We start from the raw sequence: 13,647 nt of genomic DNA, 5'->3' as shown, positions 1-13,647 counted from the left end.
TGTAACGACCCGGCCAGTCGTTTCGAGAGTTATAGCCCCGTTCCCCCATTTTCTGCTCCTTTTGTGCTCTACAGTTGTTATATGACTTACCGGGTTGGTTGGTTTGGGTCCGGAGAGATTTCAGAGTGAATTGAGACACTTAGTCTCTTAATTGAAAGTTGACTAGATGTTGACTTATGTGTAAACGACCTCGATTTGAATTTTGATGGTTTTCTTAGCTCCCTTAGGTGATTTTGGACTTAGAAGCGTGTCTGGATTGTGATTTAGAGGTCCGTAGTAGAGTTAGGCTTAAAATGGCGAAAGTTGGAATTTTGGTAAGTTTGACCGGGAGTTGACTTTTTAATATCGGGGTCGGATTGGATTTTCGGAAGTTGGATAGGTTCGTGTTGTCATTTGTGAGTTGTGTGCAAAATTTGAGGTCAATCGGACGTGATTTGATAGGTTTCAACGTCGTTTGTAGAATATGGAAATTTCAAAGTTCATTAGGCTTGAATCCATGTGCAATTCATGTTTTTGATGTTGTTTGAAGTGATTTGAGGGTTCGACTAAGTTCGTATGATGTTTTGGGACTTGATGGTATGTTTGGTTAAGGTCACAGGAGTCTCGGGTGGTTAACGAATCATTTTTGGACTTAGTTTGTAAGCTGAAGTTTTCTGGTTTTTCCTGATCTGATATCCGCGATCGCATAGTCTAAGTTGGTCGCTAATGGAGCTTGCCCTATGCGTTCATGAGTGAAAGACCGCGGTTGTGTAGCCTTGAGAAGTTGTGTAATGCGAACGCGTGGGCTAGGCCGTGTTCGCGAAGAGGAAAAGGGGTAGGAGATGAGGCCACATGTTTTGTTCATCGCGAACACGTAAGGTCGTTCGCGATCGCGTAAGTCAGAGGGGCGGTGCAACACGTTCGCATGGAGGATTCCGTGTTCGCGTAGGCCAATTTATGGGGGCAGGTTATTTGTTCTTCGCGATCGAGTGACTTGGTCCGCGATCGCATAGAGGAAAGAACTGGGCAGTATAAAAAGATTCAAAAACGAGGGTTCCGGGAAAGTTCACATTTCTAACATTTTTTAGAGAGGTTTCGAAGGGATTCTTCAGGTAAGTCACTTGTGGTTAAATTTCTTCAATAATTATGTTTTCACATTGATTTTTCCACCTAGTTGGTGTATTTTTGAGGTGTAATTTGGGGGATTGACGCTAGGGAATTGGAGAGTTGATTTTGGGGATTTGAATGGCCATTTGATGTCTGATTTTGATAAATTTGATATGGTTAGAATTGTGGTTGAATGGGCTTTCAGGTTTGTGACTTTTGTTGAATTTCGAGACATGGGCCCGGGGGCCGAGTTTGAGCCGATTTCGGATTTTGAGCTATAATTTCATAATTTCTTGTAGAATTGATTCCTTTAGCCCGTATTGATTGCATTGTACTGCTTGTGGCTAGATTCGGGATATTTGGAGGCCGATTCATGAGGCAAAGGCATATTGGAGTAGAGTTTTGCTCGAATTGAGGTAAGTAACAGTTTTAAATCTGGTCCAGAGGGTATGAAACCCCGGATTTATGCGTTATGTGATGGTTTCGAAGGTAACGCACATGCTAGGTGACGGGCGTGTAGGCGTGCACCGTGGGAATTATGACTTGGTCCATTCTGTGAGATTGAAAGGTTGAATAAACTTGTTGTTAGCTTTATGTTCTCCATGTGTTATAGAAATTCGACTATAAATCATGTTAGAAATCATATTTAGGTTATGTGATGGTACTGTAGGGACCCACAGAGGCCATGATACCAGTTGAATTACTTGCTAATTGCTATTTGTACTCAGTCGTAGTCTTACATGCATATTTTACCTCAGTCTTTGTTATTCCTTGTTGATACGTTATATCATTTTTGTTTTGGGCTGATTTCCATGATTACTGAGAGCCGATAAGACTAGAGAGATTGATCACTGAATGAGGTTGAGGGTCTAATAATGAGATATTGATACCATAGCATATGAGTTGTCCGTGCGGATCCAGATATTTGTATTATAGCACATGAGTTGCCCGTGCGGATCCTGATATGATACTATAGCACGTGAGTTGTCCGTGCGGATTATAGCGCTTGGGCTATAGAAGCTCCTCCGGAGTTTAAACACCCCCAGTGAGCGCAGATACCTATTGAGTGTGAGCAGATGAGGGCTAAGAGTCGAGTGATGAGCTATTGACAAAGACTAAGTGATCGTTGCCCTGAGAGGTTGTATTTGATTTCATTGTTGTTGTACATAGCTGCTATATGTCAATGTTTTTGAAATTTCTGGAAGATTTTATATCTGGTTTTTACTTGAACTTGGCCTGTATAAACTGAATTGACATAAATTGCCGGATTTGAAAGTATGCCTACTTTCTTGTTGAGATTTCCGAAAATGAACTATAACTGTGTAGCTCGTCACTATCTTTCAGTTCCTTATTTATTGTTACTTACTGAGTTGGTTGTACTCACGCTACACCCTACACTTCGTGTGCAGATCCAGATATTTCCGGACATGATGGGCGTTGATATCGTGCACGGTTGATCTTCTGAGATTTATGAGGTAGCTGCCCAGCGTTCGCAGTCCTTGTTTCTCCTTGCTTATCTTTTCTTTATTTGTAATTTGATACAGACTCTCGTAGATATTTCTTTTCAAGACCGGTGTTGTATAGATGCTCATGAGCTTAATGACACCCCGATTGGGGAATTGTTTCGGGAATTGTGATTTAGGTTTTACCCCTTTTTTTATGAAAACTCTAGTTATTTAAAATTTCTCAATTCATTTCTGTTAAATGTTGGAAGTATTTTGGAAAGTTCGGCTTGCCTAGTACCACGATAAGAGTCATCATGACAGGTTAGGATTTTGGTCGTGACAAATATACATCGCCTTCCCAAGCAACACTATGAGGAGGTTGCCCAATAGATCTCTCACTATTGCCCACCCTTTCATTTGTCATTTCCTGGCCATAGAATAAATAATAAATCTACTTTGGAATGCATGAACAGGAAAAAATGCACATTGACAGAGTCATCGAACCACAAAAGAGGGAAATTATAGTACAGAAATAGACATTATATACATCTTTGAAAGATCGAGGAGAAGTTCAACTTATTGAAAGTTTGAAAGTCTGGAACACAAAATATTTTTTCTTAGGGACAATCATAGCAACATGGGAGTTGGGAGTTTATGCCTAATATCTTTTAATCAAACTTTCAGGTATTGTAAAAATGTATTATAGAAGACCAGTTTATGTAAACATTCAATTGCTCCAAAAACTCAACAGAATTTATATATGGAACCAAAAGATGATAAATTCAAGTCACCAAAATAAATAAATAAATAAAAAGTAATATATTTTAAAAAGACATTTCTTTAAGTGTCAATTAATCAACAACGAATTGAAATATATAAAGAAACATGAATAAAAGCCACAATTATTTTCATGTTCCAACTGTTTCCCAGTTTAGAAAATGAAAGAAAGAAGAAATCTTACGATTGTCTTGGCAGAATCATCATCCATTGGTCAACCATCCTTACGTTTTTATGAGTTAATATGAAAATTCCTGCTTGTGTAGGCTCTTTCCCATTTACAACCTAATATGATTAAAACAATGTCAGATATGCGTGGCAAATTTATTTTTAAAATATTATTGTTTGTAAATTTTCACAAGTTTACCTGCTCATTCATCAAGGTAGCAATACTTTTGGATCCTCTTGCGCGAGGTCTCGTTTGCTTGGCCCTGTTATTTCTATTTGTTGTGTACGTCTCTGTCATTGAAACATAAAATGATATCTTATAATTACAAATAAAAATTGTGCATAACTAAAATCAAAACGCTATAAAAATAAGCCAGACTAGGAGTGTTTTCAAGCTTGATTCCTTAGCTTTATTAGAAAGCCAATAAGAGACAAGACCACTCCATTGATCCCTCGGTATGCGACTTGGTCTATTTTTTAGCAAAGCGTCTTTAGTCTTATATTTTTGCGCATACTCATGGAACGACCTGATCGGTCGTTTTAAGAGTTATAGCCCCGATCCCATATTTACTGCTTCCCTCGTATTTTTTCTGCTTATGTGACTTGTCGGGAGGTTTTGTTCGTAGTTTCGGAGTGTTTTGGGACACTAAGTCCCTAAAACGGAAGCTTAAGTTCTAGGATTTTGACCGTAGTTAGAAATGTGTGAAGACGACTCCAGAATGGAGTGTTGTCGGTTTCGTTAGCTCCGTGGGGTGATTTTGGACTTAGGAATGTATCTGGATTGTGTTTTGGAGGTCTGTAGCTAAATTAAGCTTGAAATGGTGAAAGTTGAATTTTTGAAAAGTTTGTCCGGAAGTTAACCTTTGATTATCGGGGTCGGATTCCGATTCCGAAAGTTGGAGTAGGTCCATAATGTCGAATATGACTTGTGTGCAAAATTTAAGGTCAATCGGACATGGTTTGATAGGTTTTGGCATCGGTTGTGAAAGTTTAAAGTTTCAAGTTCATTAAGTTTGGATCAGACGGTGATTCGTGCTTTTGTTGTTGTTTATGTGATTTGAGGGCTCGACTAAGTTCGTATGATGTTTTAGGACTCGTTGGTATGTTGGGTTGAGATCCTGGGGGCCTCGGATGGTCAACGGATTTGGAATTGATTTTGGAAGATGGCTGAAGTTCTGTGATCTCGTGCATCTGGTTTGCTTATACGCGATCGCAAGAGGTAGTCCGCGATCGTGTAGGCTAAGGTGGGCAGAGGAAGGACTTGTTCTTTACGTTCGCGACAGGAGTATGCGAATGCGTATTGGTGTGAAGTGGTGCTTTGCGAACGCATGGCAAAGGTCGCGTTTGCGTAGTGTTAAGGAGGCTAAAGTTGGACCACGTGCTTTGCTCATCACGAACGCGTGGGGTCGTTCGCGATCGCGTAAGTATGAGAGCTTGTGCATCGCATTCGCGTGGAGTTTTCCGCGTTCGCGTAGGGTTAAATTCTGGGACAGCGAAGTTGTGCTTCGCGGTCGCGAGGCTATTTCCGCGATCGCGATTGAGGAATCACTGGGCAGTTATAAACATTTCAAAACGAGGGTTTAGCCATTTTTATCATAACTTGAGATAGAGCTCAAATTTGGACAAAATTTTGAGTGATTTTCAAAGGCATCAATTGGGTAATGATTCTTCACTTGTTTTTGGTTATATCCCACTAATCTATCATTAATTTCATCCTTTAGTTTCGGATTTAGGTTGAGAAAATTGGGGAAAATGGAAAAAGTTCTTCAAGCAAATTTTTGGGTTTTGATTGAGATTTTGACATCGGATTTGAGTAATTTTGGAACGAGTGAACTTGTGAGTGAATGGGTATTCATATTTTGTGACTTTTACCCGATTCCAAGACGTGGGTCCGGGGAAGTTTTAGAGTTATTTTCGAATTTGTTGTTAAAGTCTTGATTTCATTAATTAGCTTAGTCTATTGTAGTTGTATTTATGATATGTAATTGTGTTTGGTTAGATTTGGGTCATTCGGAGTCGAATAATCGAGGAAAATACATTCTTACGGATTGATATGAGCTTGGTTCGAGGTAAGTGGCTTGCCTAACCTTGTGTGGGGAAAATTCCCTTAGGATTTGGTACTGTTTTAATATGTTAGCACCGTGTACGTGAGGTGACGAGTGCGTACACGAGCTATTTGTCGTAAAACCCAATTTTTTACTGAGTAGTAACCTGGTTTCATCTTAATTGAGTTATACCAACATGTGTAGTTATCCTATTTAGTCTAATATCATATGTTTACGTGCTTTAACTGCTTATTTGAACTATGTGCAGCATGCCTAGTTGATTTCCTGCTTTTCCTTGATCTTTATCAGTCTTAACTATAGAATTCTTGTTATTAACTGTTGTATTTATCGGTTTGAGTTATGTGTTTACTTTTGAGACTACGAGGCGGTACCTTAGGAGATCTCTTTGCATATTTACTTTGGGACTACGAGATGGTATCTCGGGAGATCCCCCGTTGTTTATCCATGTGTGTTGTACTACTATTTTGCTGTGTTTTTCTTTTAGTTAAATTCTAGTCTCTTATTATACTGCTTCATTCTCCTGCTTTATTTATTATACACCAGTGGGCCCTGACCTAACCAAGTCACTACTCGACCGAGGTTAGGCTTGGCACTTATTGAATACCGTTGTGGTGTACTCATGCTACTCTTCTGCACATGTTTTGTGTGCAGATCCAGGTGCTCACTATCAGCCACGTCATCAGTGAGCAGTGACAGATTGGAGATTTCAAGGTATATCTGCCGCATCCGCAGACCTCGGAGTCCCCCTCTATTCTCCCCTATGTCAATTACCTTATGTACTTCTTTTATTAGACTCTGGTGTATAGAGATACTAGTTTTCTTCTGTAACTTGTGACTTATGATGTTCCAGATTTTGGGAAGACATTGTATTTCTAGAGTATTAGTTATTGTACATGCCGAGCGGCATTGTTACCAGTTGTTCAGTTATCTATTGCAGTTAGTTGTTAAGTTTTACTTTTATTTTTGTTATTTTCGCAATCTTTTAGGCTTACCTAGTCGTAGAGATTGGGTGTCGTCACGACATTTTATGAAGGAAGTTTTAGGTCGTGACCACTCAGCATTTAAATCACACTTGTAATCTTTCCAATTCTTTCCTAGTGACTTTAAGATCCATGCTTCTCCACGTTTTGGGATAGAGAACTTCCGGAAAAAATAAAAACCAACATTTAGAAGATCACATCATGCATAAAAGATTGAGCTTTTTCATATGTTAAGATCAACTGTAAGTTTTGTTCGACTTGATTAGATTTTGTTTCTTAATTCTCTTTGTGGCATCAAACTGTTTTATATCCTCGTCCGAGAGGCTACAAAGACCTGAAGTATAATTCACATCTCCTTGTTACAACCTTTTAGCTACCAGCATTGGAATTTAATATTCTCTATGATGAGCAGCATGTGGGGCACTTAAAAATATTAACTTTCACTTTCGTCGGGTCTCTCTACTCCAAAGAAGAAGAGTCTACTAATAAGCCACACCAGAAACAATCAATTTCACAATGATTGTTGTTACATTGATCTCTGGTAGAGTTGATACTGTTATGTGGTTACCATAATCCTAGCAACTTTTTAAATTTCAGCTTTAAGTAACAGCATATGCAATGAAATAATATTGTGCCTAATAGTTATTCATATTCACTTTACTACCTTCCGAAAGTTATGGGTTCTTTCATTAGTATGTGCTTCTAATTTATCATGGTGCTCTGTATAGGAAATACTGCATATAAGGGCAAGCAGTGGAACAAAGCCGTGAGCTACTACACAGAAGTAATAAAATTGAATGATAAGGCCACGTACTATTGCATCAGATAGCTGCTTACTTATAATTGGGATAGTTTGATAAAAAATCATGTAGAACTACTTCTTCAGTGCTTGACGGTCTAATGTTTTTACTGAGTAATTTCACTTGCATCTTTCGACAACCTGAAGAGAACTGTACTGAAGCAATTTCACTTGATAAAAAGATATCAGGAGAAATTTAATTTTTGGAAATGTGCAATCGATATGATATTAAGTGAACTTTTTTTTTGAGTTGTAATGTAATCTATACTACAAAAGCAACAGATTGCAATACTAAAAAGTATTACCTGAATCGTCATTATGTTGAATCTAAATGCCACCAGCAGAACTATTCGACTCATTAGATTGACCATCATGTGCTTGGGCTTTAGAGTAATTCTGATCATCCATCAACTGCTCAACATATGGTTGGGCTCTAAAGTAGTTTTGACCATCCATCAATTGCTCAATATAAGATCGCACATCTTCATCATTATTTTGTTCAATTACCAGTCGATTGCGACCTCTAGTTTGCATAGTTCCTTTCCAAAATGAAGAAATTATCTAGCTGCATTAAGTTATACTAGTACCAGATTAACTCCAACAGATCAGTAGGTCACATGCAAAACAGGAGGAAGCATCACCCTCATCTCAAGCTGTGAAACACAAACAAGTAGCGATTCGTACGTACAAACAATGCCTTGCGATATAGATAGTTCTAGAGATAAGAGGTATTGATACACCAGAAAAAATAATTGTCCGATGATAATAACACCTTACCATATTGTAATGCAAGGCTACAACCAACAAATATAAGTAAAAAAATCACAAAGCATTCACTCAAACATCCAGTGATCAACCAATACAAACATAGAAAATACATAGATGACTAACATGCATCTTCTATAAAATGACTTAAATTGAAAGAAAAAGATTTATTTATTAAAAGTTCTGAACTATTGATCCAGAATATAGGGGAAATAAAGTTAAATAACTATAAGAATAATTCCATTTAAAAAACGTATGCTATAAAAGTTAATAATTTATTTAATTCAAACAATGCCATAGATTCGTCAATACTAAATTAGAAAAGATATAAAGATTTTACTCATTCAGTGAATTGAACTTTGACAAATCGAACCCATAGACCCAAGTAGTAAGCAATTTTCATCAACCCAACACCCACACAATCAAACACTACAGATTAGAGAGAGAAACTTATTGACGGGTTGCGATTTTGGTTGCCGGTACGATTTGTATACTATGAGTTTTTTCAATTAAGTTTATTCCTAACCTTTTTGTAGTCTTTAGGTAATTCCTAGACCCAATAATTAGCAATTTTTAACCCAACACCCATACAATAAAATCAAAGATAGAGAAAGACCCATACAATAAAACATCAAAGATAGAGAAAGAACTTACTTTTTTTGGTTGAGAATGTGGTCGGCAATTTTTCTCTTAAATGGCTTACGGATGAGAGTGTATAATATGAGGGTTACTTTTTTGGTTGAGAAAATGGCCGGCGATTTTTCTCTTGAATGGCTTGCGAAGAGATTGAGTAAGGGGTTTTCAGTTAAAGTAATGCATGTCCTTTGTTTTTTGGGTAGTCTTTAGGCTAAATTGATAGATTTAGGCGGGAGATGATTTAGCGGAAAATAAAAATTGAAGGCAATATTAAGAGTAAAAATAATAGCTTTACTGTTTATTCTCTTGAATGGCCATTAAAAGTATACTAATTACCGGTTAATATTTATTGACCGCTAATATTTGTCTTCCGTGAATAAATTAGCGGTAATAAGTTTATTGCTGCTAAATAATTGTCGCTAAATTCCCTTTTTGTTGTAGTGTCTATGAAACTCCAGCGTGGTTAATGTGAACAACTCTGTTAGAAGGAACCAAGAAATTCATGCTAACATTGAGATACGCTCTATAAATACCACTTGGTTGTTTTCTTCCATATATGCTAGCACAAAACTAGGTAATAGAAATACCTTATGAAATAATATTGAAAAATACATGAAAGTTCTTGTCGAAGGAGAGGGAGCTCCATGACTTGTTGATTTGATGAGTGGTTATGAGTTTCTGCGTGTTTCTTTCATCATCGGCAGTGTATGAAGGTTTTAGAACGAGGTTTTGTTTGATATGAGGTTTATTACCAGTACCGGGTTTATTTTTAAACAGCTACGGTGATTAGTAATTATTGTTATGAGCATTTGAGTTATGTGGTATATCATGTGATTATGTCTTGGGTTATGGTTATGGCTTGATGCAGCTTGTTCAGACTTATACAGTGCGTAGATGCGAGATTCGGGTTTGTAATAAATTTCGGATGTTGGAAATTGGATTATGTGGTTTACAGACTAAGGTTAAAGTAATGATCTTCAGTTATGTTGTGTTGTCGGTCCTATATACAATAGGTTGACGTGGGATCACCCCCTGGCTATGTGCATGGTAAGGTTACACGGCGGTTTGACGACTTAGGAATAACTCTTGGCACGTTCGAGGACGAACGTATGTTTAAGTGCGGGAGAATGTAACGACTCGACCGGTCATTTTGAGCATTTGCACTTCGCCCCGATAGTTTGGGGGCATGAGTAACTCCGTATGATATACAAGAACTTGTGTGCAAAATTTGAGTTCATTCCGAGTTGATTTTGATATGTTTCGGCGCGAGTGTTTGGATGTCGAAAGTTCATTAAGTTTGATTTGAGGTGCGTTTTGTCATTTCGATATTGTTATGCGTGATTTGAGGCCTCGAGTAGGTCTGTATTATATTGGTATGTTCGTACGGGATTGCGAGGGGCTCGGGTGAGTTTCAGATAGGTTTGATCTGTGTTGCGCTCGTTTTTCTTATGTTTCGACGTCGTTTCTTCAAGCATAAATGGTACCACATTAAACAAATAAGCTCCGATTTTTGTTTTGATTGAATCATTAGATCTGTATCGTAATTACGCAGCCATAGAAAAAAGAATCGTCGAATTTGGGCATCGTATGAGAATTTTATTGTCATTTTACTAAGAATTGGGTTGCCAGAATTTTCAGATTAATTACGAAATTGTCAGTGACTTCGTATTTAAAAATTTGCACTATTTTTAAATATTTAAACCACCATATCTCTTTCATTATAAGGTCAAATGGAGTGATTCAAAATCCTAACCTGACTGAAGTTTCACAAGGAATCCATTAGAGGCATCAAAAGCGAGTTTTGGTGTTGAGATGACGCACATGCTAGGTGGCAGGCGTGTGGGCGTGCACCGTGTGAATTGTGACTCCGTTATTTCTGTGGTACTGTGTAGTTACCTGATCTTACCTGTAATTATGAAATTTTTACGTACTTGAGCTATTGAGTTGTGATCCTTGTTATAAACCATGTCTAGAATACATGCTTATCTTGTTGGGGCCCACTGCAGTCATTTCTGCTAATGCGTTATCTGCTTTCATTGTTGTATATACTCAGTCATACGCATTCATGTACATATCATATCTCAGTCTCTGTTACCATTTATTAGCATATCGTATCATCATTTTGGGCTAGTTTCATGGCATTGTGAGCCTGGGAGACTGAAGAGATTGATGACTGAGTGAGCCCGAGGGCCTGAGTGTGAGTGATATTATGGGATCGGGTTGCACGCCGCAACATGTTATATTGATTACATATATGGAATCGGGATGCACGCCGCAGTGGTTATACTGATTTATGATAGCGCTTGGGCCGAAGGAGCCCCTCCAGATTCTGCACACACACTCAGTGAGCGCGGTTGATTATATTGAGGGATGGATCTTCTCTGGACATGGATCTTGTCCGAAGCATTTATATACCTGGGGATGGATCTTCTCCACGGGCTGGATTTGGCCTTACTCAGTACTGAGTGAGTGATGTTCAGTTAATGTATATATTTCGGGATGGATCTTCCCTGGGCCGGACTGGCAATATACAGTACTGAGTGATTAAGCATGAAGAGTGGAAAGTGTGAGACTGAGTACTCTGAGAGTGTGAGTACTTAAGTTCATCTCTGAGATACATTGCATTGATATGCATACATCACATACAAGCATAGAGATGCATTTTTCTCATGTTGTATGATATCACGTCATTCATGACTTCTGACGCATATTGACATATGGGCAAAGAGAGGTATTTTACACTTGCTATTTGGAAAGAAAATGAAACATCTTATTTATTGTTGAAAGGATTTTTGAAAAAAATTTACAGTTTTCAAATTTACTCGTATTTTCTACTATTTCAGAAAAGGACTGGGTTTTTATTGATATACTTGAAAAGCGGAACTATTTTTTTCGGGAAACTATGAAAAAGTTGAGCATTTTATCTCTGAGTTACTTCTTTATTACTTACTTTACGTTGTTAAGAAATGTTGTTGGCTATTAGTGTTGGACACGATCTTTGTTCCAACTCGTCACTACTTTCAACCTAAGGTTATGTTTGTTACTTATTGAGTACATTGGGTCGGTTGTACTCATACTACACTTCTGCACCTTGCGTGCAGATGTTGGCTGTTGAATGTGGCTGTGATCGACAGGAGCTGGAAATTAAAGACGTCCCTTCGTTCCGGTTGTAGCTGCCTCTTGTTCATGGTAGACTTAGAATATAAAATTTTGTTTATATACTTTTCGAACAAATGATGTATTTAATTCATACCAGCTTTGTAAATTCTAATTTTAGAAGCTCGTGATTTGTATACCAGTCCTTGAAAAATATATGGGATTTAGATTTTTGTTTTTTACTGAATTGTCTTATTGAATTTCATTGGAATTGGATAGTTGTTAATTGACTTACCTACTGGGTTGGTTAGGTATCATCACGACTAGTTGAATTTTGGGTCGTGACAGTAAACATCCTGATTTCATCAATATTGTTCGCGACAGCTGGATGATGAATGACCTAAATAGAGCCCATAATATTCTTAAGGAAAAACTCATTAGTTGGAAGAATAATACTTTTGGCGACATTTTTAAAAAGAAGAAAAGACTTCTTGCTCGACTACATGGCATACAGGCCTCTCCCAACAATCAAAACAACTCCTTCTTAACGAATCTTGAAATGTATCTCCAACAAGAGTACAATGTTATTCTCAAAATGGAAGAAGACTTCTGGAAACTTCGTTTACGTATTAATTGGTGTACTGAAGGGGACGTCAATACTAAATTCTACCACATTATGGCCTCCAATAGAAAACGTCGCAACTCTATAATGTACTTCAAAAATGATAATGGCAACTGGATCACTGATGTCAAATCAATTCTTTAACATACTTTTAATTACTTTGAACAAGCCTTCACTACTTCTAAGAGTGTTACAAAGAGGGTTGTCTTTAAGAACCATACCTCTAATTTATTAATGGTCGATTTAGGAATCCTTGATAGACCTCTTGCAACTACAGAAATCACAAATGCTATCTTTTCTTTTAAACCCTTTAAGGCACCAGGGCTAGATGGGATTCACCCTTTCTTTTATCAAAAATATTGGAATATAGTTGGTAACTCCGTGAAAAATGTTTGTCATAAGGTCTTTGAAACCCAGTCCCTTCCAATTGGTACAAACGATACCTATTTATGTCTCATTCCCAAAATTAACAATGCTAATCACCTAAAAAATTTTAGACATATTGGCCTTTGTAACACCGCTTACAAAATCATTACTTAAATAATAGCCAACAGACTTAAGCCTTTGCTTCCAAACTTAATTGGCCCTACCCAAACCAGCTTTATAAAAAACGGAGAGCTAGTGATAATGCTATTATTATACAAGAACTCCTTAACAATATGCGCACCTCCAATAGCTCTAAATTCGATATGCTTTTAAAAATATATCTTGAAAAGGCTTTTGACAAATTGGAATGTGATTTTATTCATAAAACCCTCAACTTCTTTAACTTCCCTCCAAAAATATCCAAACTCATTATACATTGCATAAGTACTAGCAATATTGGTGTCCTTGTTAACAGTACTAAGACAAAATACTTTAGTCCTAGTAGAGGGATTCGTCAAAGAGATCCTATGTCTCCATATATATTTATCATATGCATGGAACTTCTCTCAAGGCTTATTGACAATCAGGTGTCACGACCCAAAACCTAACATGTCGTGACGGCGCCTATCGATGGTACTAGGCAAGGCTGACTTTCCCAAAATACTTCAGTAGTTAAATATAAAAGTAATTTAAAACTTTTTCCATATCAGGAATTTTCATTAAAACCAAAGTTGAACTCAGAATAGAATCAGAGTGCGAAAAAACTAGCCCCAAACATCGAGGTGTCACCAAGTCATGAGCGTCTAGGTACTAAAACTAATACAACCAGTGTCTAAGTATC

The 13,647-nt window shown here is 37.5% G+C and overlaps 1 protein-coding gene across 4 annotated transcripts in view; it reads right to left on the bottom strand.

Moving 5' to 3' along the window:
* The window catches only part of LOC104091359 (uncharacterized), a 32,693-nt gene extending 22,796 nt beyond the window's left edge, over positions 1 to 9,897 (bottom strand). The window contains exons 1-4 of one of the 4 annotated variants that reach the window (XR_011408909.1): positions 8,818 to 9,897; positions 7,627 to 7,886; positions 3,676 to 3,767; positions 3,493 to 3,593 (exon numbers count right to left, since the gene is read on the bottom strand). The gene's annotated coding sequence lies outside the window, so the exon portion shown is untranslated. Of the gene's footprint in view, positions 1 to 3,492; positions 3,594 to 3,675; positions 3,768 to 7,626; positions 7,887 to 8,740 lie in introns of all 4 variants that reach the window. The other 3 variants (XR_001968291.3, XR_011408908.1, XM_070177909.1) reach the window with 3 other exon arrangements.
* Positions 9,898 to 13,647: the final 3,750 nt, after the last annotated feature.

Source organism: Nicotiana tomentosiformis, chromosome 6, assembly GCF_000390325.3.
Source record: "Nicotiana tomentosiformis chromosome 6, ASM39032v3, whole genome shotgun sequence".
Taxonomy (NCBI): domain Eukaryota; kingdom Viridiplantae; phylum Streptophyta; class Magnoliopsida; order Solanales; family Solanaceae; genus Nicotiana; species Nicotiana tomentosiformis.
Note: the sequence above shows the minus strand (reverse complement) of the source record. Positions and strands in the feature narration are given on the sequence as shown.